Raw genomic sequence first — 27917 nt, forward strand, 5'->3', positions numbered from 1 at the left:
GGCGCAGCGTTGTATGCTTACATTCTCTTTATTATAAGAATGAACACTGAACAAAACTAACAAAACAACGAAATGAACCGTGAAGCTATACAAAGAGTGCTGAACAGGCAACTACACATAGACAAGAACCCACAAAACCAAAAGGGAAAATGGCAACCTAAATATGATCCCCAATCAGAGACAACGATAAACAGCTGCCTCTGATTGGGAACCAATTCAGGCTACCATAGACCTACATATTCCAAAACCCCTAGATATAAAAAAAAAAACCTAGACAATACAAAAACAAGCATCCCCACCCTCATCACACCCTGACCTAACCAAAATAATAAAGAAAACATAGATGACTAAGGTCAGGGAGTGACATGTACTGAACATTGGACAGGAAAACGGCCAACGCTATCTCACAATTAAAAATTCATACTTTTAAAAGATTGATGTTTCGGCCTTTAAAAAAAGTATATTTGATTTGATTCAGAATAAGTATACTGAACAAAAATAGCAATGCAACATGCATTGATTAATTTTTCTTTACTGAGTTACAGTTCATATAAGGAAATACATTCATTAGGCCCTAACCTATGGATTTTACATGACTGGGAATACAGATATGCATCTGTTGGTCACAAATACCGCCCCCCAAAAAGTATGGGCATGGATCAGAAAACCAGCCAGTATCTGGTGTGACCACCATTTGCCTCATGCAGCGCGACATGTCCTTCACATAGTATATCAGGCTGTTGATTGTGGCTGGTGGAATGTTGTCCCACTCGTCTTCAGTGGCTGTGCAAAGTTGATGGATATTGGTGGCAACTGGAACACGCTGTCGTACACGTTGATCTAGAGCATCCCAAATATGCTCAATTGGTGACATGTCTGGTGAGTATGGAAGAACTGGGACAATTTCATGTTCCAGGAATTGTGTGCAGATCCTTGTGACATGGGGCCATGCATTATCATGCTGAAACATGAGGTGATGGCGGCGGATGAATGGCACGAAAATGGGACTCAGGACCTTGTCTTGGTATTTCTGTGCATTCAAATTGTCATCGATAAAATGCAATTGTGTTCATTGTGTGTTCATTGTTATGCCACACGTGTCACGTTCCTGACCTGTTTTATGTTATTTTTGTATGTGTTTAGTTGGTCAGGGCGTGAGTTGGGGTGGGCATTCTATGTTTTGTGTTTCTATGTTTAGGTCACTTGTAATTAGCCTTATTTGGTTCTCAATCAGGGACAAGTGTTTGACGTTTTCCTCTGATTGAGAACCATATATAGGTTGGCTGTTCACACTGTTTGTTTGTGGGTGATTGTCTTCCGTGTCTGTGTCTGTGCACCACACGGGACTGTTTCCGTTTGTTCGTTCGTTAGTTGTAGTCTGTACCTGTTCGTGCGTTCTTCATGTTATGTAAGTTCTCATGTTTTAGGTCAGTCTACGTCGTTTTGTTGTTTTGTAATTTTCCAAGTGTTTTTCGTGTTCGTGTCCGTCTTTCAATAAATTCATTATGTATTCACAACCCGCTGCATTTTGGTCCTCCGATCCTTCTCTCCTCTCCTCGTCCGAGGAGGAGGAAGAACTAGAAATGAACATTCAATTCTCTGGCAACAGCTTTGGTGGACATTCCTGCAGTCAGCATGACAATTGCATGCTTCCTCAAAATTTGAGACATCTGTGGCATTGTGTTGTGTGACAAAACTGCACATTTTGAGTGGCCTTTTATTGTCCCCAGAACTTGTGTAATGGTCATGATGTTTTTTAATTTATTGTTATTTTTTTTTTATCAGCTTCTTGATATGCCACACCTGTCAGGTGGATGGATTATCTTGGCAAAGGAAAAATGTTCACTAACAGGGATGTAAATACATTTGTGAACAGAATTTGAGAGAAATAAGCTTTTTGTGCAAATGGAACATTTCTGTGATTTTTTATTTCAGCAATGAAACATGGGATTTGTGTTCAGTGTAGTTCTTCCTGCAAATAGTGTGGGTAGAGGGTGATATGGTAATGCCTAAGTAGGTGATTTGTTTCTTCACCGAGGTCATGGTGGTAGTTGCATGCTTGTTCAGTTTGTTTTATTTACATATCTGAGGAAGCCACATTTTTGCCAGCGGTTCAAGAGAGAGAGCAAATAGCCTAGGAGAGATAGGACAACCTTGTTCACATCCTTGTTGTATCGTAAATGAATTAGAATGCGTAGTGCCAGTAGATACTGCATAATAGAATATGGATTCACATACAGTACCAGTCAAAAGTTTGTAAACACCTACTCATTCAAGGGTTTTCTTTATTTTACTATTTTCTACATTGTAGAATAATAGTGAAGACATCAAAACTATGAAATAACACATATGGAATCATGTAGTAACCAAAAAAGTGTTAAACAAATCAAAATGTATTTTATATTTGAGATTCTTCAAAGTAGCAACACTTTTGCTTGATGACAGCTTTGCAACAAGCTTGTTAATCTTTTTCTGTAGGCGCATTGCTATAACTTTGGCATACATCTTCATTTCTGTTCCGATTAAACTGATTGGAAGAAAATTAGCACAATTTGTGAGGTCTTTTCCTTTTTTAGGGATTATGGTTATAATTTCTGTATTGATGTCTCTGTGGAATTGTCCTTTTTCAATAGCAGTGTGAAATGATTCCTATATGTAAGGCCAGTCAGATCTTCCTATCTGGAGGGCCGACCGGTCCTATCTGGCCGTCAGGCCGACTGAACAAATCTGTCCGGACCTACCTGGCTGGTCAGACCTACCTATCTGGCCGGCCAGCCAGCTGGACCTATCGGGTTGGCCCGACCGAGCTATCTGATCGGCCGGACTTACCCAACTGGCCCTCCGGCAGGCGGGACGCACACGTCTGGTGGGACAGAGCTACTTATCTGGCAGGTCGACTGAACCTATCTGACCAATCTGGCCAGCCTTAGCTATCCGACCGGCCAGATAGCTCGTTCATCTGGCTTGCCGGACCTAGCCATTTGGACCTAAATATATGATCGAACATCTCTGGAGAGACCTAAAAATAGCTGTGCAGCAGCGCTCCCCTCCAACCTGACAGAGCTTGAGAGGATCTGCAGAGAAAAATGGGAGAAAATCCCAAAATACAGGTGTGCCAAGCTTGTAACTTCATTCCCAAGAAGACTCAAGGCTATAATCACTGCCAATGGTGCTTCAACAAAGTACTGAGTAAAGGGTCTGAATACCTATGTAAATGTGATATCTTTTTTTATTTTTTATGCATTTGCTAAAATGTCTTAAAACCTGTTTTTGTCATTATGTCATAATGGGGTATTGTGTGTGGAATGATTTGGGAAAAAACATTTGAATACATTTTAGAACAAGGCTGTAATGTATCAAAATGTGGAAAAAGTCAAGCGGTCTGAATACTTTCCGAATACACTGTATATGACTTTATCTTATAGGTCCTAGATGTCTGAGGGCATACAAGGTACAACTTGTTTTCTGATCCACGCCACTACATTTTTTTCAATGTATCTGTGACAAACAGATGCATACAGTAGCTGTATTCCCAGTCATGTGAAATCCATTGATTAGGGCCTAATGAATTTATTTCAGTTTACTGATATATGTATATAAACTGTAACTCAGTAAAATCTTAGAAATTGTTCTATGTTGTGTTTCTAATTTTGCTCAGTATACACTGGAGTTGCTTACCATGACGACATGCAATGTTCCTGAGCGGCCTAGTTGCAGTTTTGACTTAATTCGGCTTGAAAACCTATGGGAAGACTTGAAAATGGCTGTCTAGCAATGATCAACAACCAACTTGACAGAGCTTGAAGAATTTTTTCTAGAATAATGTGCAACTATTGTACAATCCAGCTGAGCAAAGCTCTTAGAGATTTACCCAGAAAGACTCACAGCTGTAATCACCGCCAAAGGTGATTCCAGCATGTATTGACTCAGGATTGTGAATACTTATGTAAATGAGATATTTCTGTAGTTCCTTTTCAAGACATTTGGAAACATTTCTAAAAACACGTTATCACTTTGTCATTATGGGGTATTGTGTGTAGATTGGTGAGATAAAAAATATATTTAATCCATGTTGAATTCAGGCTGTAATACAACAAAATGTGGAATTAGTCAAGGGGAATGAACACTTTCTGAAGGCACTGTATATACAGTACATTGATTCTAAAATCACTGTTGGAGTGCGTGCTTTCTATCACGTGTGAAATTAAATATGTGAGTCACACATTTCCTGAATGAACAAGGAGGATTAAAAACATCCAGAGCTAACTATCACAGTAAACAAATATATCCCCCATGCAATCTTAGTCACTTCCGAGCACGTTATATATATTTTTTATTTTATTTAACCTTTATTTACTAGGCAAGTCAGTTAATTAAGAACAAATTCTTATTTACAATGACGGCCTATACCGGCCAAACCCGGACGACGCTGGGCCAATTGTGCGCCGCCCTATGGGACTCGCAATCATGGTCAGTTGTGATACAGCCTGGATTCGAACCAGGATGTCTGTAGTGACGCCTCAAGCACTGAGATGCAGTGCCTTAGACCCGTGCACCACTCTGGAGCAGCAGGAGCAGCGGTCACTCATTTTAAAATTCAGCTCAACTCTTCAGGCTACAGAACAATCATACATTCAGTAATTCATTTGTCCCTCCCTCTGCATGATGAATTCAGTCAGTTTCCTGGTGTAGGTGGGGAATACAAAATGGTTTGAGTCCATTTTATTCATAGATCAGTGCTATAATATATTTGAGCTGAGGTCTGATTCTGGTAGACTTCAGGGCTTTGAGATTAGATTTTGTTGACAGACAAACAAGACATTCTTTATGTAATGAGACATTATATTAATGTCACCACAGAAGTTAATATTAGCGGAGGTAACATCCAAGGACAAGAACTTCCCGCTGTTAGGAGAGGATGATAAAGATAATTGACCTAACTTGAAGAACAAACATCTGGGGATTACCAGAAGGACTGGCACACAGCACAACAGCTACTTTATCAAGAAGCCGTTGAAGCATCGAAAACATAACGGAAATGCCATTTCCACGTAACGACGATACATAACACAGACGTGTTCATTAAAACAACAGAAAGCCATTATTAAATTATTAAGCATATGCATAGCTAACATTAGTCACGTTTGCAACTGGAAGAAAGCATTGTCCTTACCCTACATGTTATGATGAATGGTGACTGGGGAATGAGGCAGTTAGAACAGAAAACCTCGTACTACAAGTGTCCATGCCCTCAAAACCCTATCTATTCTCTTCTAACTCCTACAAGGCTTTCCCTAAGCCATCATCTGAGTGTCTTTAATGTGTATTCTCCCTCACGCACCAAGACCTATCAGCAACTCCTGGAGAAGTGAGAGCAGGAGTGTATATGATGTAAGAGAAGAGAGGGTGAGGATTGAGGGGATGGATTTTACTGCTGTCTGTACAGTATGTCACACATGGTCATGGCTATCTAATGCACTGGTATGTATCTAGGCCATAGAGAAGGAGCACACACCGTAGGCTGATGTATGTAAAGGAGGCAACTGCGGTGAGTAAGACAAAGCAGAAGACAAATGACTGTATGCACGTCATTACAGTATGACAGGCAGAGATGTGGGAACGATGAGTTATCACACCATACTGATTCACCATTCTGGACATCAAACAGTCTTCTTTTGTTGTCATGTGTGACCCACTGTGTCTGTATTAGAAAGTCATATTTTCCCCTGCTTCATGACTGCTGTGTTTCCTTTATGAACAAAGCCAAAAAAACCACAACATAATTAAAATGCAACTACCCCCACTGTTCATTTCCATTAGGAGGAAATCAAGAGGATTCAGACAGACATGGCAACTTGGGAGTGATGCAGGGGAGGCCTTTGCATTGAGTCTCCTTTTATGAGATCATAATCGTTTCTTCACCTGGAAACCTCACAGGGAGAAGGCTTTTATTCCAAAGGTCTCCTTCACAGACACTCACTTCCCCCACACAATACACCATGGGGCTCAGCCTTGGGCGTCATCAATGCTGCTATCCTATTCTCCACAGCCTTCAGGCAAACACAAGGACAGACAGACAGACAGACAGACAGACAGACAGACAGACAGACAGACAGACAGACAGACAGACAGACAGACAGACATGTTATTATGGTTGAAACAGGCTGAGAAGAATAGAGGTGCATGCAGCCAAGTTTAGGGCCTCGTTATTCCCCTTCCAGCCACGCAGACTTATATATTTCTAAATAATACATCTGTGAAAATGCATGCTTTCCTTTGTTTGAGCGTGTATTGTAAGGAACAGAGTGTAGGTGGTAATTTAATAGACATTGTGGTAAAAGACCATTGTACTATGGTCATTATTACAGAGCAACCAGTTGAGTAACTTATGGCACAGGTCAGTCTTTTAGCAACTGTTTTCCTGTGTGACAAACAGCCACAACCACTGTTGTAATTAACACAAGCTAGGATTCATTTTTGCTCTGACTTACAGAGCCATTGTGGGGCATGGCTCTCGGCATCTGATTCTCAGATGGCCTTTGTTTCAAGAGAGACACAAAAGAAAGTAAGTAAAACTCAAAACAATAAAGAAAGTTATGGTAACACTTTACTTGATACCCAGTGTCATAACACACTATGACATAATAGCTGACATAACTTGTCATAACCTGTCATAATATGGTCATAACACAGTCATGACCCATATATTTACACCTGTTGGGACATATATTGCGTTATTTTATGGCTGGCTATGACGCCTACATAAAAGTGTCAAAACCTACATTTATAAAAAATATGATAATTCCCTGCCAAGAAGTTTCCTTTCATTTGAAAGTTTGATTCTTAAATCCTTTGGTGTAATGAATTCTTTACACTGTCATGAAGCATTATGACCATCCTGTGCCACTTCACTTAGACTAAGAGAACACACTTTATGACACTGTCAAGAAGCATTATGACCATGCTGTGTCACTTCACTTAGACTAAGAGAACACACTTTATGACACTGTCATGAAGCATTATGACCATCCTGTGCCACTTCACTTAGACTAAGAGAACACACTTTATGACACTGTCATGAAGCATTATGACCATCCTGTGTCACTTTACTCGGACAAAGAAATACACTTTGTGACACTGTCAATACACATTATGACCATCATAATCACATAACCCAGATAGGCCTATCACGTACATGCCCTTATGCTAGTCATCAGTCAAAATGAGGATGTCTTGCACCTGAAATCTGCTCCTACATTTGTAAAGGACGTCACGCTGTTTGCTTAGCGAGTACCACTTGTTCCCCATTCGGCCCATACTGTACCTGGTGTGAACTCGGGACCTCTGCCTCGACAAACGCACGTGACCGCCATCCTCAAGCGTTTTAGCCAATCGTGCCACCTCAAAAGCTAGCTAATGAAGTTTCACACATCCCCATGTGCTACACATTCATCACAGTCATCAGCGACAGAGCATGTCTGACATCAATGTGATGTCAATGATAATTGAATGTCAATTTAAAATATACATATACACAACATAAACATACTGTTTTGTGGGTTGTGACACTCTTATGTAGGTGTCATAACCAGCTATAAAATAACTACCGTTGTAGGTTTTGTGGGGTTTTCAACTTTTATGTAGTTGTCATAACCAGCCATAAAATAACGCAATATATGTCATAACGGGTCTAAATATATGTGTCATGACAGTGTTAGGACCATATTATAATAGGTTATGACACGTTATGTCAGCTGTTAAGACATGGTTATGACTGTGGCATAATGTGTTATGACTCTGGGTGTCAAGTAAAGTGTTAGCAAAGTTACAGTAATACAACCCAGTTATTACAAATACATGTGGAATTCACCTTTAAATTGGTCATTGCTATCCACACAGTGGTCTAATCTTGCTTCTGATTTACCTATCAGCTGTACACATTTCCTCCACAGAAAACAATAGGCTAAAGGGTAAGCACAAATGAAATCATGGTAATAAAGAACAGAGAGAGAGAGCGAGAAAGAGAGAGAGAGGGGGATAGATCTAAACGGCTGGGTGATGAGGGCGAGGCAGTGGACTGCCGGCTGTTTGCTCTACATTAGAATGTCAAGCACTGTAGCAGCAGCCGCCACTGAGTCACAGAGGTGAAATTAATGTCAGGCTCGGGAGGAGACGACGCACAAGGCTCTGTGGACCAAACACCAGCCGTAACACGAAATCAAGAAGTTCAGACAACATCAGATAATAAAATACCATCACTGTACCCTGTCACAGTGCATAGGCCTGTGTCTTCTCACAGACAAAGATGCAACAGTAAAGGAGAACAAGTTTAATTTACAATCCTTTACTTCAAAAGAGAGAATTTCACGTGATGCACTTAGATGTTCTTTGTTTGTGTTGTGCTCTGTCAACGTAACTATAGCCTCCCTGTGCTGTATGTGTCTGTGGTTCACAGAGCAGTGTGGTGGCACCTGCTCAGGCCTTCTTCACAGCAGCTCCACAGGTCTAGTCTGGCCCTGCAGGACGGTCTTATGAGGAAGACACAGGTACAGATGAGATCTGGTTGGTGTCTCATCAATAAGCCTTCACCATACACACAAAGCTGCCGCTATCCTATGACTCACAAAGACAGCTGCACCGGGTGCCATGGATGGCATGCGGCAAGTGTCTTTGTTGTCATTACAAGTTTCTCTCTGCCCTCTTTGACATCCCTTTCACGCAGAGTGCAAATATGAAATGGCACCCTCGTGTACTTTTGGGCATACAGGGAACGGTACAATTTCAGACAGCTGACAAATGACAGGCTATGTTAGGATTCTTGGTGGATAACCTTTGGATGAGCCCTGTCAGGATATTAACGTCTCTCCACTGGCTGGCTTGCCAACTTTGCAAAATCTGACTCAACTCCTGAAATACATCCTTGAGTGCTGTAGCCGAGGAGGAGAAATCTGACCTAAATGAAAAAGATGGTCAGTATTTGCAAATTAAGTAATACATAGGTTCATTATACGCAGTCACAATGGACATGTTTCGTGAAGGATGGACTCCTAGGACTCCAGTACACAGACAGGAGGCGGGGGCGCTCCAGTATAGTAGGTGGTGGTAATGCACCATAATGTTGAATGCCAATCGCCAGTAAACCCCACAGAACAAGATGCGGGGTAGCTAGCTGGTAGCTAGCTAGGACAACGGTACACAGTGTCCTTCTCCCCGTCTATCAGGCACTGTTTTCCTGCAGATCTGTTAACAACGGCACTGGGTGCTAGATAGTTAGTTAGCTAGTTACTTTGTTAGGACTCCAGTACACAGCAAGTGGGATAGGTAGCTAGCTAACTTGCTAACAATAGCTAAGACATCGGTAGACAGTGATCTTTGCCACGCCTGTCAGGTACTGGTTTCCTGCAGTTAATGACGGCAAGGGATGTTTGGCAAGCAGGAGCGAAAGACACTGTGTACTAGCTAGCTAGTTAGTTAGCTATCTAACTAGATAGGACTCCGATACACAGCAGGCGGGATAGATAGCTAGCTAGCACACCGGTAGACAGTGTACTTCGCCCCTGCCTCTCCACACTGCTTTCCTGCAGGTCTGTTAACGACGACGTTAATATCAAAGTGTATATCAAAAGTGATACACAAGTATGACGATGGTGTGCTCGAGGGAGGGTGTTCATGCAGTAACCAAAGGAATGCTCAAAGTGTTTGTGTGTGTGAGGGGGGGGCTTACAATTTCATTAGTGTTGAAGTACCGGTAGCTCATTATTTTTCATTGCCTTTTGCTCTCAGTTTGATGCCTTCACGTGGAAATCTAAATGTGACTTATTGACCTGAATCTTCTTGATACAGCCTCCAGCATCCAATTGCTTTTTTGTCACACAAATTGCATCTACAGCAAGAACATGATTACTTGGAATGGTGTCTGGAGTAACTTTTTCTTGTTTTACAGTAAGGGCTCAAACTCTATTAAAGGTGCAATATGCAGAAATGCAAATAGTTTGACTAATTTCAGTTTATGTGAGAAAACAAGCAAGCGTAGGGAATCATTGTAAATCAAATTAAAATCCAATTTTATTTCTCATGTGCCGAATACAACAGGTGTAGACCTTACTGTGAAATGCTTATTTACAAGCACTTAACACTGCAGTTCAAGAAACAGAGTTAACAAAATATTTACTAAATAACCAAAAAAAGAAAGTAAAAAAGAAAAAAAATGTAATCAAAAAGTAACAAGAAAATTACAAGGGGTACCGGTACCGAGTCAATGTGCGAGGGGGACAGGTTAGTCGAGGTAATTTAGGTAGGGGTAAAGTGACTATACATAGATAATAAACAGCGAGTAGCAGCAAGGGGAGGGGGTCAATGTAAATAGTCCGGGTGGCCATTTGATTAATTGTTCAACAGTCTTATTGCTTGAGGGTAGAAGCTGTTAAGGAGACTTTTGGACCTAGACTTGGTGCTTCGGTACCGCTTGCTGTATGACTTGGGTGACTTGAGCTTTTTGAGGATCTGGGGACACATGCCACATCTTTTCAGTCTCCTGGGGGGGGAAAGGTGTTGTCGTGCCCTCTTCACAATGGTCTTGGTGTGTTTGGACTATGCTAGTTTGTTGGTGATATGGACACCAAGGAACTTGAAACTCTCAACCCGCTCCACTACAGCCCTGTCGATGTTAATGGGGGCCTGTTCGGCCCTCCTTTTCCTATAGTCCACGATCAGCTCATTTGTCTTGCTCACGTTGAGGGAGAGGTTGTCCTGGCACCACACTGCCAGGTCTCTGGCCTCCTCCCTATAGGCTGCCTCACTGTTGTCGGTGATCAGGCCTACCACTGTTGTGTCGTCAGCAAACTTAATGATGGTGTTGGAGTCGTGCTTGGCCACGCAGTTGTAGGTGAACAGGGATTACAGGAGGGGACTAAGCATGCACATCTGATGGGCCCCAGTGTTGAGGATCAGCGTGGCAGATGTGTTGTTGCCTACCCTTTCCACCTGGAGGCAGCCCATCAGGAAGTCCAGGATTCAGTTGCAGAGGGAGGTCTTTAATCCCAGGGTCCTTTGCTTAGTTATGAGCTTTGTGGGCACTATGGTGTTAAACGCTGAGCTGTAGTCAATGAACAGCATTCTCACATAGCATTCTCACACAGCATGTATTGTACCATCTAAACTACTGTGAAATATCTTTTCAATAATGAAAAATACTGTATTGTATTTTCAGCTGTTTGAAGTTGGTGTACAAAATTGAAAGTAAAAGACACAAAAATGAAACTTCCGCAAGGGAAGCATAGAACTATTGCACATAGAACAGATATACCGCTTCTTAGACTTGCTTTCAATGAGAATGACAGATCTATAACTCACATTTCTATTTAAAATTGGTCACCCAAAAAGTTACATATTGGGGGTTATAAGATTAGGGGCTAGGTGTTATTACAGTAATACACTCCTTAATTTATATATTGGACAGTGAAGCTTAAATGTTTCATTTGGCTCTATACTCCAACATTTTGGATTTGAGATCAAATGTTTCATATCAGTTGAAAGTACAGAATATCACCTTTTAATTCTGGGTATTTTCATACATATCTGTTTTACCATTTATAAATGAAAGCACTTTATGTATCTAGTCCCCCCATTTGAAGGTGTCATAAGTTTTTGGACAAATTCACTTATATGTGTATTAAAGTAGTCAAAAGTTTAGTATTTAGACATTTATTCCTAGCAGGCAATGACTACATCAAGCTTGTGAATCTACAAACGTCTTGGTTGCATTTGCAGTTTGTTTTGGCAATGTTTCAGATTATGTTGTGCCAAATAAAATGTATGGCAAATATCATATCATTTGACCACATCAGTGCATTTGTTACGATAATAATCTGTATAAAGTACACTTATTTATTAAATTAGAGGCACGTGTGAAAGTGAAACCATTGTTGAAATACTATAAAAGAGGGAGATAATGGGAAATCGAATGAGAGATGGCTGATATTGCTCTGGTGGAAGATTTGGCACATGCTGCATTTCACAGAGAGCGCGTTTTTAGAGACAGGTTGTATAATCAGATATCGTTTCCCAAAACCAATCTTGTAGGATTGGTTTTAAGGCCATTCCGGGGCACATCCAAGTACTATCCATCGCGTTTTTGGCAACAGGTCTCACAGCCCTCGACGAGCCAATGTTTTGGATGCAATCATCAGCAAAACGAAGAGTAGCATACAATTTCCATGCACCATTGCACAAGAGGTTGAAGTCAATAGGAGTTTATTTGTCATCAATGGGTTACCAAACACAAACATTGCATCGCTATAAAAGCACCATCCAAAAAGGAGTTCAACTTTGTGAACAGAAAAGTCTTTCTCCCACTTACTAGGCATATTTCCATTGACCCAGGTTGATTCGACAAAAGCAATGTCGCAAAATTGAAATGGCAGTTATAGTAGAAATGTTATTGTGGAAAAGGCCAGAGAGCTTCAATTAGGTCAGGTGGAAATGTCTGACAGATCTCAACTCATGTGTTGTTTGTGTCGCACTGCTTTGCTTTATCTTGGCCAGTTCACAGTTGCAAAAGAGAACTTGTTCTCAACTGGCCTACATGGTTAAATAAAGGTCAAATAAAAAATAAAAAATGTAAATTAAAAGGAGGAAATCGCCACCGCCCGACCTCGCTGCTTTCTCTCCCCCAAATCCAGACATGTGCGTCCACAAATCAACGTAAGGCCACCAAATCTTTTACCTTTTATCTGAACTATATGCTGTGCTCGGGAAAGTTAGTCATCAGTTATTGTTTATAGTCATTACCGTGGTGCCTGGCTTGGAGTGCACGCTTCACACCTATTGTATTATATCAATGGACAATGATCACGGCCCTACAGATCATCACGGAACAATTATGCCATTGATACAGTGCGTTCGGAAAGTTATCAGACCCCTTTACTTTTTCAACATTTTGTTACGTTACAGCCTTGTTCTAAAATGGATTAAATTGTTATTTTCCTCATCAATCTACACACAGTACCCCATAATGACAAAGCAAAAACTGTTTATTATAATTTTTTGCAAATGTAATAAAAATAAACAATGGATCATATTTACATAAGTATTCAGACCCTTTACTCAGTACTTTGTTGAAGCACCTTTAGCAGCGATTACAGCCTTGAGTCATCTTGGGTACGACGCAACAAGCTTGGCACACCTGGATTTGGGGTATTTCTCCAATTCTCTGCAGATCCTCTCAAGCTCTGTCAGGTTGGATGGGGAGCGTCGCTGCACAGCTATTTTCAGGTCTCTCCAGAGATGTTCGATCGGGTTCAAGTCCGGGCTCTGGCTAGGCCAGTCAAGGACATTCAGAGACTTGTCCTGAAGCCACTCCTGCATTGTCTTGGCTAAGTGCTTAGGGTTGTTGTCCTGTTGGAAGGTGAACCATCGCCCCAGTCTGAGGTCCGGAGCATCTGGAGCAGGTTTTCATCAAGGATTTCTCTGTTCATCTTTCCCTCGATCCTGACTAGTCTCCCATTCCCTGCCGCTGAAAAACATGATGCTGCCACCACCATGCTTCACCTTAGGGATGGTGCCGGGTTTCCTCCAGATGTGCCGCTTTGCATTGAGGCCAAAGAGTTCAATCTTGGTTTCATCAGACCAGATAATCTTGTTTTTCATGGTCTGAGAGTCCTTTAGGTGCCTTTTGGCAAACTCCAAGTGGGCTGTCATGTGCCTTTAACTGAGGAGTTGCTTCCATCTGACCACTCTAATATAAAGGTCTGATTGGTGAAGTGCTGCAGAAATTGTTGTCCTTTTGGAAGGTTCTCCCATCTCCACAGAAGAAGTCTGTAGCTCTGTCAGAATGACCATTGGGTTCTTGGTCACCTCCCTGACCAAGGCCATTGTCCTCCAATTGCTCAGTTTTGCCGTGCGGCCAGCTCTAGGAAGAGTCTTGGTGGTTCCAAACTTCCTCCATTTAAGAATGATGGAGGCCACTGTGTTCTTGGGGACCTTTAATGCTGCAGAAATATTTTGGTACCCTTTCCCAGATCTGTGCTTTGACATGCACTTTCAACTGTGGGACCTTACATAGGCAGGTGTGTGCCTTTCCAAATCATGTCCAATCAATTGAATTTACCACAGTTAGACTCCAATCAAGTTGTAGAAACATCTCAAGGATGATCAATAGAAACAGGATGCACCTGAGCTCAATTTCGAATCTCATAGCAAAGGGTCTGAAACTAATGTAATTAAAGTATTTTAGTTCTTATTTTGTGCAATTTTTTAAATCCATTTTAGAATAAAGCTATAACGTGTTGTTAATAATGAGAGTGATTGTTTCTATGATTTGACTTTTGTGATTATGAATTTGATTTGATACATGTTATTCTGTTTCCTTTGTTACGCAGCACACACACACTATCCAGTAAATGTACCACTTTGTGGTTAAAAGAATTCCTGCCTCAGTCTCCTCCATTCCTCTCAGTCACTTGACCCGTGACCACCTGTACACCTTCACTATTGTCAGTCTTCCTGCCTGTGTGGCTACACAAACAGATTCATCTAATTCATCTTCAGATCTAAAGATCGACAACATTTTTATCCGTTTGACACTGGTGGACTTTTTTTGACTAACTTTATTTTTTGCAACAAATTAGGATAGAAACTGTGTTTTCAGAATGAATGAGGATTGACAAATCATTTTGAAGGTAGGCCGGGCACTTGATGTCAACACATAGACCACCCTACTAGGAAACTCCACTCCACATTTAATTCTAAAAGCATACTGTCTGCTAAATCTTTTTTTCCAACTATAAAATGTATGTTTCTTTGCAGGATCTTTGTCCTGACTTTCAAGAATGGCTGAATTGCTTCGACTTGCTTTTATGGTTGGCTGGACGCAAGTTTCACCATCCAATTATTTCAGATGTACAGGTGTGCAAGTTTTAATATATTACCCATTTGCAAAACGTTTGATATATTACGAATTCCAATTTTTTTGTGGCTAACATTTGCTAGGTGGCTAATTTCAGCTAGGTTAGGGGTTAAGGTTAGGAGTTAGGTTAAAGTGTTAGGGAAAGGGTTAGGGTTAGGGGAAGGGCTAATTAAAAGTGTTAAGGTTAGGGATAGGGTTAGGGGGAAGGGTTAGCTAGCATGCTAAGTAGTTGCAGAGTAGCTAAAAAGTGCTAACCCGGCTAGCACAGTGGATCTGTCCCAATTCAGGCTGAGAGTCGAGCACTCGGCTGAGAGTCAGACTTGGCCGACGTCATGTGGCCGATTCCGTTGTGAGTTATCTGGCCCAAATGTATTACTTGGGGCTAGGGACGATTCCGGTGAGAGTTATCTGGTCCAATGTATATATTACTTGAGTCTCGAGCCGATTAAGGTGTGTGTTACCTGGCCCAAATGTATTACTTGGGGCTCGGGACAATTCCGGTGAGAGTTATCTGGCCCAAATGTATTACTTGGGGCTCGGACCGATTCCGGTGATAGTTATCTGGCCCAAATGCCACTCTCTGACAAATGATTACACGGGCTGCTTTATATAATTAACATTTCATTATTTATTTTTCCATATTTTCTAATTGTTACTATGATCAAAAAATACAATTAACATTTGAATGAAATTCTTTAAGAGTCCTGTGTAGTATTTTGATACTTTGTGCAAGGCAATTGATAAGCATTAAAAACTTTGTGGATGGAGTAGTACAAACTGCGTTGCTACAGATGCTGGTTCGAGACCCGTGCCGGCCACAACTGGGAGACGCACGAGGCGATGCACAATTGGCCCAGCGTCGTCCGAGTTAGGGGAGGGTTTGGCTTGCCGGGATGTCCTTGTCCCATCGCGCTGTAGCGACTCCTGTGGCGCATGTATGCTGACACAGTCACCAGGTGTATGGTGTTTCCTTCGACACAAAATGTGTTTTTGTGGCTGGGTATAATTTGTTTGTATAAAATGTATGTTAGTAATATTTGAAATGACTAAATCGGGTAATTTTGTATAAATGTATTTACATTTTCATCAGGTCGATTCTGGCGGGATTCTGGTAAGATGCCGGCAAAGTAGACGAAAGCGGCCTGATGTACTTGGGCCGATTCTGGGCAGTCATTGATTTTGATTCTGGGCCGAGTCCGACTCCCGATTCCGGGCTGATTCAATCAGAGGGTCGCTTCTGGGCCGATTCCTAATTGCTAGCTGGGAAGTAGTTGCAAAGTAGCTAAAATGCAAAAGTTGTCGGTGATGAGATTCGAAAAAGCAACCTTTGCCCACGCATCTGCCCTGACCAACCACCCTTCTATAATTTTTGCTTTTAGTAACATTTTGTCTTATGTAACAATACCAAACATAACATACTGTATCATAGCACTTTGAGTGTCTTGAATGTACAATGTTATGTCTAATCTATGAGACCAGGCAGACAAGATAGGTGGGAGGGTGTTGCCAATTTCTAATGTGATATTTGCCTAAATGGGTAATGGAAACACACATGTTATTATGTGTGACGTAATTACGTCCATCTGTTTATATATATATATATATATATACACAAGACAGTTAAATGGAAATGCACGTAGCAGTCAATTGTCTGATCTATTGTCACGAATACCACCGAAGGTGGCTCCCCTTCCTGTTCGGGTGGCGCTCAGCGGTCGTCGTCGCCGGTCTACTAGCTGCCACCGATCCCTTTTTCCTTTTCGTTTATTTCTGTCTAATTGTTTTCACCTGTTTCTTGTTGGGGTTTTGGGATGGGTGCTATTTATGTTCGTTTTGCTCGCTGGTGTTTATGCGGGCTTGTTGGTTGTTACGTTTGGTGATGTATTGTGTCTTGTTTTGGGTTTTCGCTGTCCAGTGTTTGTAACGAGGTTTGGGGTTTGTTTAGCGCCAGTGTTTTGGGCATTCACCCATGTTTTGGACCTGTTACGTTTTGAAGGACATTAAAGCGTTTTCCCGTTCATTTCGCTCTCTGCATTTGACTCCTCACTCATTTCACTCACCCGCCGTTACATCTATTATCAATGTGAACTATATAAATGTTGACAAAAAAATCACTTGACAAGTTCATGGAAATATAGCTCAGGTGATATGTGATGCGCAACAGACGCTGCTGAATGTGGTGGCCAGGTGGAATGCACAACTCGTTCATTCTGCAGAACAACAATGTTGGCCTATACGCAGTGGTGTATATTCACGAATGCTAAGAAAAGCCAGGCTTCCCCCAAAAATGTACCAAGAAAAATACATACTAAATTATGTATCTTTCTGTGTTTCATACATTTCCTTCAATTCGCAAGAGGCTGAATGGATCTCACCGGACACAGCATCCGAGCAAACAAAACTGTGCGCCTCTGTCTCAGTATGTGTAGGTATCTATCTGATGCTGTCTGGTCAAAAAGAGTATGACATTGTTGCCGCCCGCATCATTAAATGCAATGGAAGTCAGCAAAGCATTTGTCCTCCCTTGATAAAAAAATAAAATATAATAATAGCCAATCAGCGTTGAGCTCAGCTGTGAATGTTCCTGGCGCACCAAAAAAAAGTGTCAAGGGATTGGATTTGGATTTGGCTTCAGACCAATGGCATCCTACTCCACACTGCCCTTTCCCAACTAGACAAAAGGAACACCTATGTGAGAACACTGTTCATTGTGTTATGCTGATGAAGGAGGACCCAAAAGCGACGTAATAGAAACAGAGTCTTTATTCCAGTCTTAGACAAAAACGATACTCCTGATATATCTAAGGTAAAAACAAAACAGGAAAACTGAAATCCTCTCGTCAGTAGAGATGAACGACTGGAGACGCGACCACTAGACACCTGCTCACATGCAGCATCTGATGAAGGCAAAAACACGACAGGGCGGAACAAGGACACTGAACAGCAAACATCAAACAAGAATCCGACAAGGACTGAAGCGGAAAACAGAGCAAGAAATAGGAACTCTAATGAGGGCAAAAATAGGGGACAGGTGTGAAAGAGTAAATGAGGTCGTTAGGAGAATGAGAAACAGCTGGGAGCAGGAACGGAACGATAGAGAGAGAGCGGGAGAGGGAGAAAGGGAGGAGGAGAGAGAAGGATAGAAAAGAGGGAAAGAACCTAATAAGACCAGCAGAGGGAAGCACAGGGACAAGACATGATGATCAAAAACATGACAGTACCCCCCCACTCACCGAGCGCCTCCTGGCGCACTCGAGGAGGAACCCTGGCGGCAACGAAGGAAATCATCAATCAACGAACGGTCCAGCACATCCCGAGATGGAACCCAACTCCTCTCCTCAGGACCGTAACCCTCCCAATCCACTAAATACTGGTGACCACGTCCCCGAGAACGCATGTCCATGATCTTCCGTACCTTGTAAATAGGTGCGCCCTCGACAAGGACGGGAGGGGGGGAGGGAAGACGAACGGGAGCGCGAAGAAAAGGCTTGACACAAGAGACATGGAAAACAGGGTGGACGCGACGAAGATGTCGCGGAAGAAGCAGTCGCACAGCGACAGGATTGACGACCTGAGAGACACGGAACGGACCAATGAACCGCGGAGTCAACTTGCGAGAAGCTGTCGTAAGGGGAAGGTTACGAGTGGAAAGCCACACTCTCTGACCGCGACAATACCTAGGACTCTTAATCCTACGTTTATTGGCGGCTCTCACAGTCTGCGCCCTGTAACGGCAAAGTGCAGACCTGACCCTCCTCCAAGTGCGCTCACAACGTTGGACAAAAGCCTGAGCGGAGGGAACGCTGGACTCGGCGAGCTGGGACGAGAACAGAGGAGGCTGGTAACCAAGACTACTCTGAAACGGAGATAGCCCGGTAGCAGACGAAGGAAGCGAGTTGTGAGCGTACTCAGCCCAGGGGAGCTGTTCTGCCCAAGACGCAGGGTTTCGAAACGAAAGGCTGCGTAAAATGCGACCAATCGACTGATTGGCCCTTTCTGCTTGACCGTTAGACTGGGGATGAAATCCGGAAGAGAGACTGACGGAAGCACCAATCAAACGACAGAACTCCCTCCAAAACTGTGACGTGAATTGCGGACCTCTGTCTGAAACGGCGTCTAACGGGAGGCCATGAATTCTGAACACATTCTCAATGATGATTTGTGCCGTCTCCTTAGCGGAAGGAAGCTTAGCGAGGGGAATGAAATGTGCCGCCTTAGAGAACCTATCGATAACCGTAAGAATCACAGTCTTCCCCGCAGACGAAGGCAGACCGGTAATAAAGTCTAAGGCGATGTGAGACCATGGTCGAGAAGGAATGGGAAGCGGTCTGAGACGACCGGCAGGAGGAGAGTTACCTGACTTAGTCTGCGCGCAGTCCGAACAAGCAGCCACGAAACGGCGCGTGTCCCGCTCCTGAGTAGGCCACCAAAACCGCTGGCGAATAGAAGCAAGCGTACCCCGAACGCCGGGGTGGCCAGCTAACTTGGCAGAATGAGCCCACTGAAGAACAGCCAGACGAGTAGAGACAGGAACAAACAGAAGGTTACTAGGACAAGCGCGCGGCGACGCAGTGTGAGTGAGTGCTTGCTTTACCTGTCTCTCAATTCCCCAGACAGTCAACCCGACAACACGCCCTTCAGGAAGAATCCCCTCGGGGTCGGTAGAAACCACAGAAGAACTAAAGAGACGGGATAAGGCATCAGGCTTGGTGTTCTTATTCCCCGGGCGATAGGAAATCACGAACTCGAAACGAGCGAAAAACAACGCCCAACGAGCTTGACGTGCATTAAGTCGTTTGGCAGAACGGATGTACTCAAGGTTCTTATGGTCAGTCCAAACGACAAAAGGAACGGTCGCCCCCTCCAACCACTGTCGCCATTCGCCTATGGCTAAGCGGATAGCGAGCAGTTCGCGGTTACCCACATCATAGTTGCGTTCCGATGGCGACAGGCGATGAGAAAAGTAAGCGCAAGGATGAACCTTATCGTCAGACTGGAAGCGCTGGGACAGAATGGCTCCCACGCCCACCTCTGAAGCGTCAACCTCGACAATGAATTGTTTAGTGACGTCAGGAGTAACAAGGATAGGGGCGGATGTAAAACGCTTCTTGAGGAGATCAAAAGCTCCCTGGGCGGAACCGGACCACTTAAAGCAAGTCTTGACAGAAGTCAGAGCTGTGAGAGGGGCAGCCACTTGACCGAAATTACGAATGAAACGCCGATAGAAATTAGCGAAACCGAGAAAGCGCTGCAACTCGACACGTGACTTAGGAACAGGCCAATCGCTGACAGCCTGGACCTTAGCGGGATCCATCTGAATGCCTTCAGCGGAAATAACAGAACCGAGAAAAGTGACAGAGGAGACATGAAAGGCGCACTTCTCAGCCTTCACGTAGAGACAATTCTCTAAAAGGCGCTGGAGTACACGTCGAACGTGCTGAACATGAATCTCGAGTGACGGTGAAAAAAATCAGGATATCGTCAAGGTAAACAAAAACAAAGATGTTCAGCATGTCTCTCAGTACATCATTAACTAATGCCTGAAAGACAGCTGGAGCATTAGAGAGACCGAACGGCAGAACCCGGTATTCAAAATGCCCTAACGGAGTGTTAAACGCCGTTTTCCACTCGTCCCCCTCTCTGATGCGTACGAGATGGTAAGCGTTACGAAGGTCCAACTTAGTAAAGAACCTGGCTCCCTGCAGCATCTCGAAGGCTGACGACATAAGGGGAAGCGGATAACGATTCTTAACCGTTATGTCATTCAGCCCTCGATAATCCACGCAGGGGCGCAGAGTACCGTCCTTCTTCTTAACAAAGAAAAACCCCGCTCCGGCGGGAGAGGAAGAAGGCACCACAGTACCGGCGTCGAGAGAAACAGACAGATAATCCTCGAGAGCCTTACGTTCGGGAGCCGACAGAGAGAATAGTCTACCCCGAGGAGGAGTGGTCCCCGGAAGGAGATCAATACAACAATCATACGACCGGTGAGGAGGAAGAGAGCTGGCTCTGGACCGACTGAAGACCGTGCGTAGATCATGATATTCCTCCGGCACACCTGTCAAATCACCAGGTTCCTCCTGAGTAGAGGGGACAGAAGAAACAGGAGGTATAGCAGACATTAAACACTTCACATGACAAGAAACATTCCAGGATAGGATAGAATTACTAGACCAATTAATAGAAGGATTATGACATACTAGCCAGGGATGACCCAAAACAACAGGTGTAAAAGGTGAACGAAAAATCAAAAAGGAAATGGTCTCACTGTGGTTACCAGATACTGTGAGGGTTAAAGGTAGTGTCTCACATCTGATACTGGGGAGAGAACTACCATCTAAGGCGAACATGGGCGTGGGCCTCCCTAACTGTCTGAGAGGAATCTCATGTTTCCGAGCCCATGCTTCGTCCATAAAACAACCCTCAGCCCCAGAGTCTATCAAGGCACTGCAGGAAGCAGCCGAACCGGTCCAGCGTAGATGGACCGACAAGGTAGTACAGGATCTTGATGGAGAGACCTGAGTAGTAGCGCTCACCAGTAGCCCTCCGCTTACTGATGAGCTCTGGCTTTTACTGGACATGATATGACAAAATGTCCAGCAGAACCGCAATAGAGACAAAGGCGGTTGGTGATTCTCCGTTCCCTCTCCTTAGTCGAGATGCGAATACCTCCCAGCTGCATGGGCTCAGTCTCTGAGCTGATGGGAGAAGATGGTTGAGATGCGGAGAGAGGAAACACCGTTAACGCGAGCTCTCTTCCACGAGCTCGGTGACGAAGATCTACCCGTCGTTCTATGCGGATGGCGAGTGCAATCAAAGAGTCCACGCTGGAAGGAACCTCCCGGGAGAGAATCTCATCCTTAACCTCAGCGTGAAGTCCCTCCAGAAAACGAGCGAGCAACGCCGGCTCGTTCCAGTCACTGGATGCAGCAAGAGTGCGAAACTCTATAGAGTAATCCGTTATGGATCGATCACCTTGACATAGGGAAGCCAGGACCCTGGAAGCCTCCTTCCCAAAAACAGAACGATCAAAAACGCGTATCATCTCCTCCTTAAAGTTCTGATAAACGTTAGAACACTCAGCCCTTGCCTCCCAGATAGCTGTGCCCCACTCCCGAGCCCGACCAGTCAGGAGCGATATGACGTAAGCGATCCGAGCTCTCTCTCCTGAGTATGTGTTGGGCTGGAGAGAGAACACAATATCACACTGGGTGAGAAAGGAGCGACACTCAGTGGGCTGCCCAGAGTAACAAGGTGGGTTATTAACCCTAGGTTCCGGAGACTTGGAAGACCAGGAAGTAGCTGGTGGCACGAGACGAAGACTCTGAAACTGTCCTGAGAGATCGGAGACATGAGCGGCCAGGGTCTCAACGGCATGACGAGCAGCAGACAATTCCTGCTCGTGTCTACCGAGCATTTCTCCCTGGATCTCAATGGCAGTCTTGCGAGAATCCGTAGTCGCTGGGTCCATTCTTGGTCGGATTCTTCTGTTATGCTGATGAAGGAGGACCCAAAAGCGACGTAATAGAAACAGAGTCTTTATTCCAGTCTTAGACAAAAACGATACTCCTGATATATCTAAGGTAAAAACAAAACAGGAAAACTGAAATCCTCTCGTCAGTAGAGATGAACGACTGGAGACGCGACCACTAGACACCTGCTCACATGCAGCATCTGATGAAGGCAAAAACACGACAGGGCGGAACAAGGACACTGAACAGCAAACATCAAACAAGAATCCGACAAGGACTGAAGCGGAAAACAGAGCAAGAAATAGGAACTCTAATGAGGGCAAAAATAGGGGACAGGTGTGAAAGAGTAAATGAGGTCGTTAGGAGAATGAGAAACAGCTGGGAGCAGGAACGGAACGATAGAGAGAGAGCGGGAGAGGGAGAAAGGGAGGAGGAGAGAGAAGGATAGAAAAGAGGGAAAGAACCTAATAAGACCAGCAGAGGGAAGCACAGGGACAAGACATGATGATCAAAAACATGACACATTGACTACAACTCAGCGTTCATCACCATTGTGCCAATGAAGCTCATCACTAAGCTAAGGACCCTGGGACTTAACACCTCACACGGCAACTGGATCCTGGACTTCCTGATGGGCCGCCTCCAGGTGGTAAGGGTAGGCAACAACACGTCTGCCACGCTCATCCTCAACACTGAAGCCCCTCAGTGGTGTGTACTTAGTCCCCTCCTGTACTCCCTGTTCACCCACAACTGCGTGGCCAAACACGACTCCAACACCATCATTAAGTTTGCTGACGACACAACAGTGGTAGGCCTGATCACCGACAACAGTGAGACAGCCTATAGGGAGGAGGTCAGAGACCTGGCAGTGTGGTGCCAGGACAACAACATCTCCCTCAACGTAAGCAAGACAAAGGAGCTGATCGTGGACTACAGGAAAAGACGGGCTAAACAGGCCCCCAGTAACATCAACGGGCCTGTGGTGGAGCGGGTCGAGAATTTCAAGTTCCTTGGTGTCCACATCACCAACAATCTATCGTGGTCCAAACACACCAAGACCATTGTGAAGAGGGCACAACAAAACCTTTTCCCCCTCAGGAGACTGAAAAGATTTGGCATGGGTCCCCAGATCCTCAAAAAGTTCTACAGCTGCACCAATGAGAGCATCCTGACCAGTTACATCACCGCCTGGTATGGCAACTGCTCAGCATCTGACCGTAATGCGCTATACAGGGTAGTGCGAACAGCCCTGTACATCCCTGGGGCCAAGCTTCCTGCAATCCAGGACCTATATAATAGGTGGTGTCAGAGGAAAGACCATAAAATGGTTATAGACCCCAGTCACCCAAGTCATAGACTGTTTTCTCTGCTACCGTACGGCAAGCGGTACCGGAACGCCAAGTCTAGGACCAAAAGGCTCCTTAACAGCTTCTACTCTCAAGCCATAAGATTGCTGAACAATTAATCAAATCTACCTACATGTACATATTACCTCAACTGACTCCACACCGGTACCCCCTGTACAGTATATAGCCTCGTTATTGTTATGTTATTGTGTTATTTTTATATTTTTTTATTTTCTACTTAACTCTTCTTGACCTGCACTATTGATTAAGGGCATGTAAGTAAGCATTTCACGGTAAGGTCTACACTTGTTCTATTCGGCGCATGTGACAAATACAATTTGATTTGATTTGATCACTTCAGAAACTAAACGTCATTGATAGAACATTTGAATTGTTGCATCTCGTTGTGTTTTTGTTGTCCTCTGGTTGCTAGCTAACTACTTTAAATCTAGTGAAGGCTGCTGAGGGGAGAATGGCTCATAATAATGGCTGGAATGGAGTACAATAGATGGAATGGAGTGAAATCAAACACATGACAACCATGTTTTTGATATTCCTTCCATTTACTCCATTCCGTCCATTATTATGAGCCGTTCTCCTCCTCAGCTGCCGCCATTGTTTAAATCGTCCCTTTCCTAAATTAGCCATTGATGGAGATAGGGATTTGGACTTGTGGTTTTGCTTAATTCTCCATACTGGCCAATGATAACGGTAAATCTGATCCAACCATAAATTCATACATTGTGCCCCTGGCCTGAGAGGACGGAAGTTAAACATGTAGCTAGATGTAGTAGGCTCAGGTTAACTAGTTGGCCTGGTGCATTGTTGCCCATGAAAGAGTTAGGCATCGACCAAGCATTTCAGCAATGTAGCCTGGGACAACAAAAACTAAACGTGTGTACTGTATGACAGACACAGGAGGTTGGTGGCACCTTAATTAGGGAGGACGGGCTCATGGTAATGGCTGGAGCAGAATTGGTGGAATGGTACCAAATACATCAAACACATTGTTTCCATGTGTTTGATGCTAATCCATTTGCTCTGTTCCAGCCATTATTATGACCCATCCTCCCCTCAGCAGCCTCTACTGATTATAGTTATAGAACGTTTAGGCAACATGAGAAAGGATGGCATTTGCGTTTCTCTACAAGTAGGGTGAGTCAACAATTTTTTTATCGACTTGCCTGCACGCACGCACGCACACACACACCACACACACACACACACACACAAATCAGTACCATGGACAGCCACATCATATTTAGCTTACGTTGATTGGACTAAATAGTTTTTTTAGTTGTCACTGTATTCGACTAAGCATAGGCAATTAGTGCTGGAATAGTGGAGGCAGGTCCTGTTTTCTTTATATCTTGCGGTAACTCTCTATTCTAAATCAATCGTTTTTTAGTATTATGAAAATGTCGGAAACATTACCATTCTTGGCCATGCTGTTGGCATTGGTGGGAAAAGTACCCAACTATCATACTTGAGTAAAAATACCTTAATAGAAAATGACTCAAGTAAAAGTAAAGTCACCTAGTAAAATTCTACTGTAGAAAATGTATACAAATATTTGGTTAAAAATATACTTCTTATGGCTGCAAGGCAAAGTGTTGAGTAGCCAGTGAAATCGTGCCCATTTCAAACGGCCTCCTACTCAAATCTTGCTCGTACAATATGAATATTATTATTCTTTTTGGATAGAAAACACTTTCTAGTTTCTAAACCAGTTGGAATTATTTCTCTGAGTGAAACAGAAGTCCTTCTGCAGCACTTTTCCTGACCAGGAAGTGAAATGTCAGAAATCGATGCTCTTTTCAACTTGATGCCTATACATGGTCTTGACACTTAGGAGTCTACTTACACTCTATACGCCTTCCTATTGGTGTAAAGAGGATGTCAGAGAAGAAATTTTTGTGCTCATCTTGTTCTGTGGTGGAAAAAAAACTATTTCTTTGACGTGACCGTCCACTTCCGGTACTCTGAAGGAAGTGGGATTGACTTCTGTTTTGCCTTGGTAACGAACGGCTAACATCTCCGGCTCGAATTTTTTTTGATACATGTGACCATATCATCGTAATGTATGTTTTTTCAATATAGTTTAATCAGATTATTGAAACTTTATTCGGGAGTTTTGCCGTGTTCCGTCCTCTGACTGTGTTTACGTTGGAGAAATTTATGCCACTCGGCTAGTGCCAATGCTAATTGAAGAGGGAAATTTGCCATTCTGAATCGAAACAACGACTCATCTGGACAGAGGACACCTTCTTCAACATTCTGATGAAAGATCAGCAAAAGTAAGACCCATTTCATGATGTTATTTCATATATCTGTCGTGCATGTGAACTGGCCGTGGGCGCCCAATTGTGTCTGTCTATTGTAGCTACGCTAATATAGCGATACATTTTGTTTTCGCTGTAAAACATTTAATAAATCGGAAATATTGTTTGGAATCACAAGATGCCTGTCTTTCAATTGCTGCAGACTATGTATTTTTCAGAAATGTTTTATGATGAGTAATTAGCTATTTGACGTTGGTGTCTGTAAATATTATGTCTGCTTTCGGTGCAATTTCGGATTGTAGCTGAAATGTAAACTATGGTTTATACATGAAATATGCAAATTTTTCGAACAAAACATATGCTATACAATAAATATGTTATCAGACTGTCATCTGATGAATTTGTTTCTTGGTTAGTGGCTATTTATATCTTTATTTGGTCGAATTTGTGATAGCACCTGATGGAGTAAGAAACTGATGGAGTTAGAAAAGTTGTGTCTTTTGCTAACGTGGTTAGCTAATAGATTTACATATTTTGTCTTCCCTGTAAAACATTTTAAAAATCGGACATGTTGGCTTGATTCACAAGATGTACACCTTTCATCTGGTGTCTTGGACTTGTTAATGTGTGAAAGTTAAATATTTAAAAAAAATAGATTTTGAATTTCGCGCCCTGCACTTTGAGCTGGATGTTGTCATATGTGTACCGGTGTCGGGCTGCCCCCGTAAAAGGTTAAATATCAAAAGTAAAAGTATGAATCATATCAAATTCCTTATATTAAGCAAAGCAGATGGCACCATTTTCTTGTTTTTTTAATTTACGGAAAGCCACGGGCACTCTTCAACATTCAAACATAATTTACAAATTAAGCATGTGTGTTTAGTGAGTCCGCCAGATAAGAGGCAGTAGGGATGACCAGGGATGTTCGGTTGATAAGCATGTGAATTTGACTATTTTCCTGTATTGCTAAGCATTCAAAATGTAACGAGTACCTTTGGGTGTCAAGGAAAATGTATGGAGTAAAAAGTACAATCTTTTCTTAAGGAATGTAGTGAAGAAAAAGTAAAAATATAAAAAAATATAAATAGTTAAGTAAAGTACAGATACCCCCCAAAATGAGTTAAGTAGTACTTTAAAGTATTTGATGTATGTAATGTAAGTGTTAGTTACATGCAGTATGTTTTGTGGACTTCACCGGACAGATATTTCTCGACGGTTTTGTAATGAAACAAATGTGTGGTTGAATTTATTCTGCCACTGTCTTCTTATGGTCTTTGCCTTATGCCTATATCAAGTTTATTTTATATAGCCCTTCGTACATCAGCTAATATCTTGAAGTGCTGTACAGATACAGCACCCGGTATCAAGCCATGTGAACTAACAGGTTATAGAGCAAACAACGCAATTATCACAATGCATGGCTTCCCCGGTGATTTAACAAATGTACCACTACTGTCTATACGCCTACAGGAAGGAACTATTGAGGTTGAATGGCTTGCTGGTGAGTGTTGCCTACTCATTTGAAGTACATTTTCCATTGCAAAAGCAACTTGAATTATCCTAACGGTCCTCTATTTGTAACTATGTTTTTATTTTTACTGGTCAAGCCAAATAAAACCTTTTGATTGTACTCAACCTCTGACAGTAGCACCTCTATTTTATGCCATCACGTAACTATAAAGCTCCACTACATATTTAATTCTAAATGCCTACTGTTAGCTAAAGAATGCCTGAATCGCTTTGTCCTGCTTTTCTGGTTCTTTGGATGCAAGTTTCACCATCCAATTATTTCAGATCTACACGACTGCAAATTTCACCATGGCAAGGATCGTGGCTATACCTTGGCAACAGAGGAGGCTGGTGGGAGGAGCTATTGGAGGACTGGCTCATTGTAAAGGCTGGAATGGAATTA

This window comes from Salvelinus fontinalis, chromosome 4 (assembly GCF_029448725.1).
Source record: "Salvelinus fontinalis isolate EN_2023a chromosome 4, ASM2944872v1, whole genome shotgun sequence".
In the NCBI taxonomy this organism is placed as follows: domain Eukaryota; kingdom Metazoa; phylum Chordata; class Actinopteri; order Salmoniformes; family Salmonidae; genus Salvelinus; species Salvelinus fontinalis.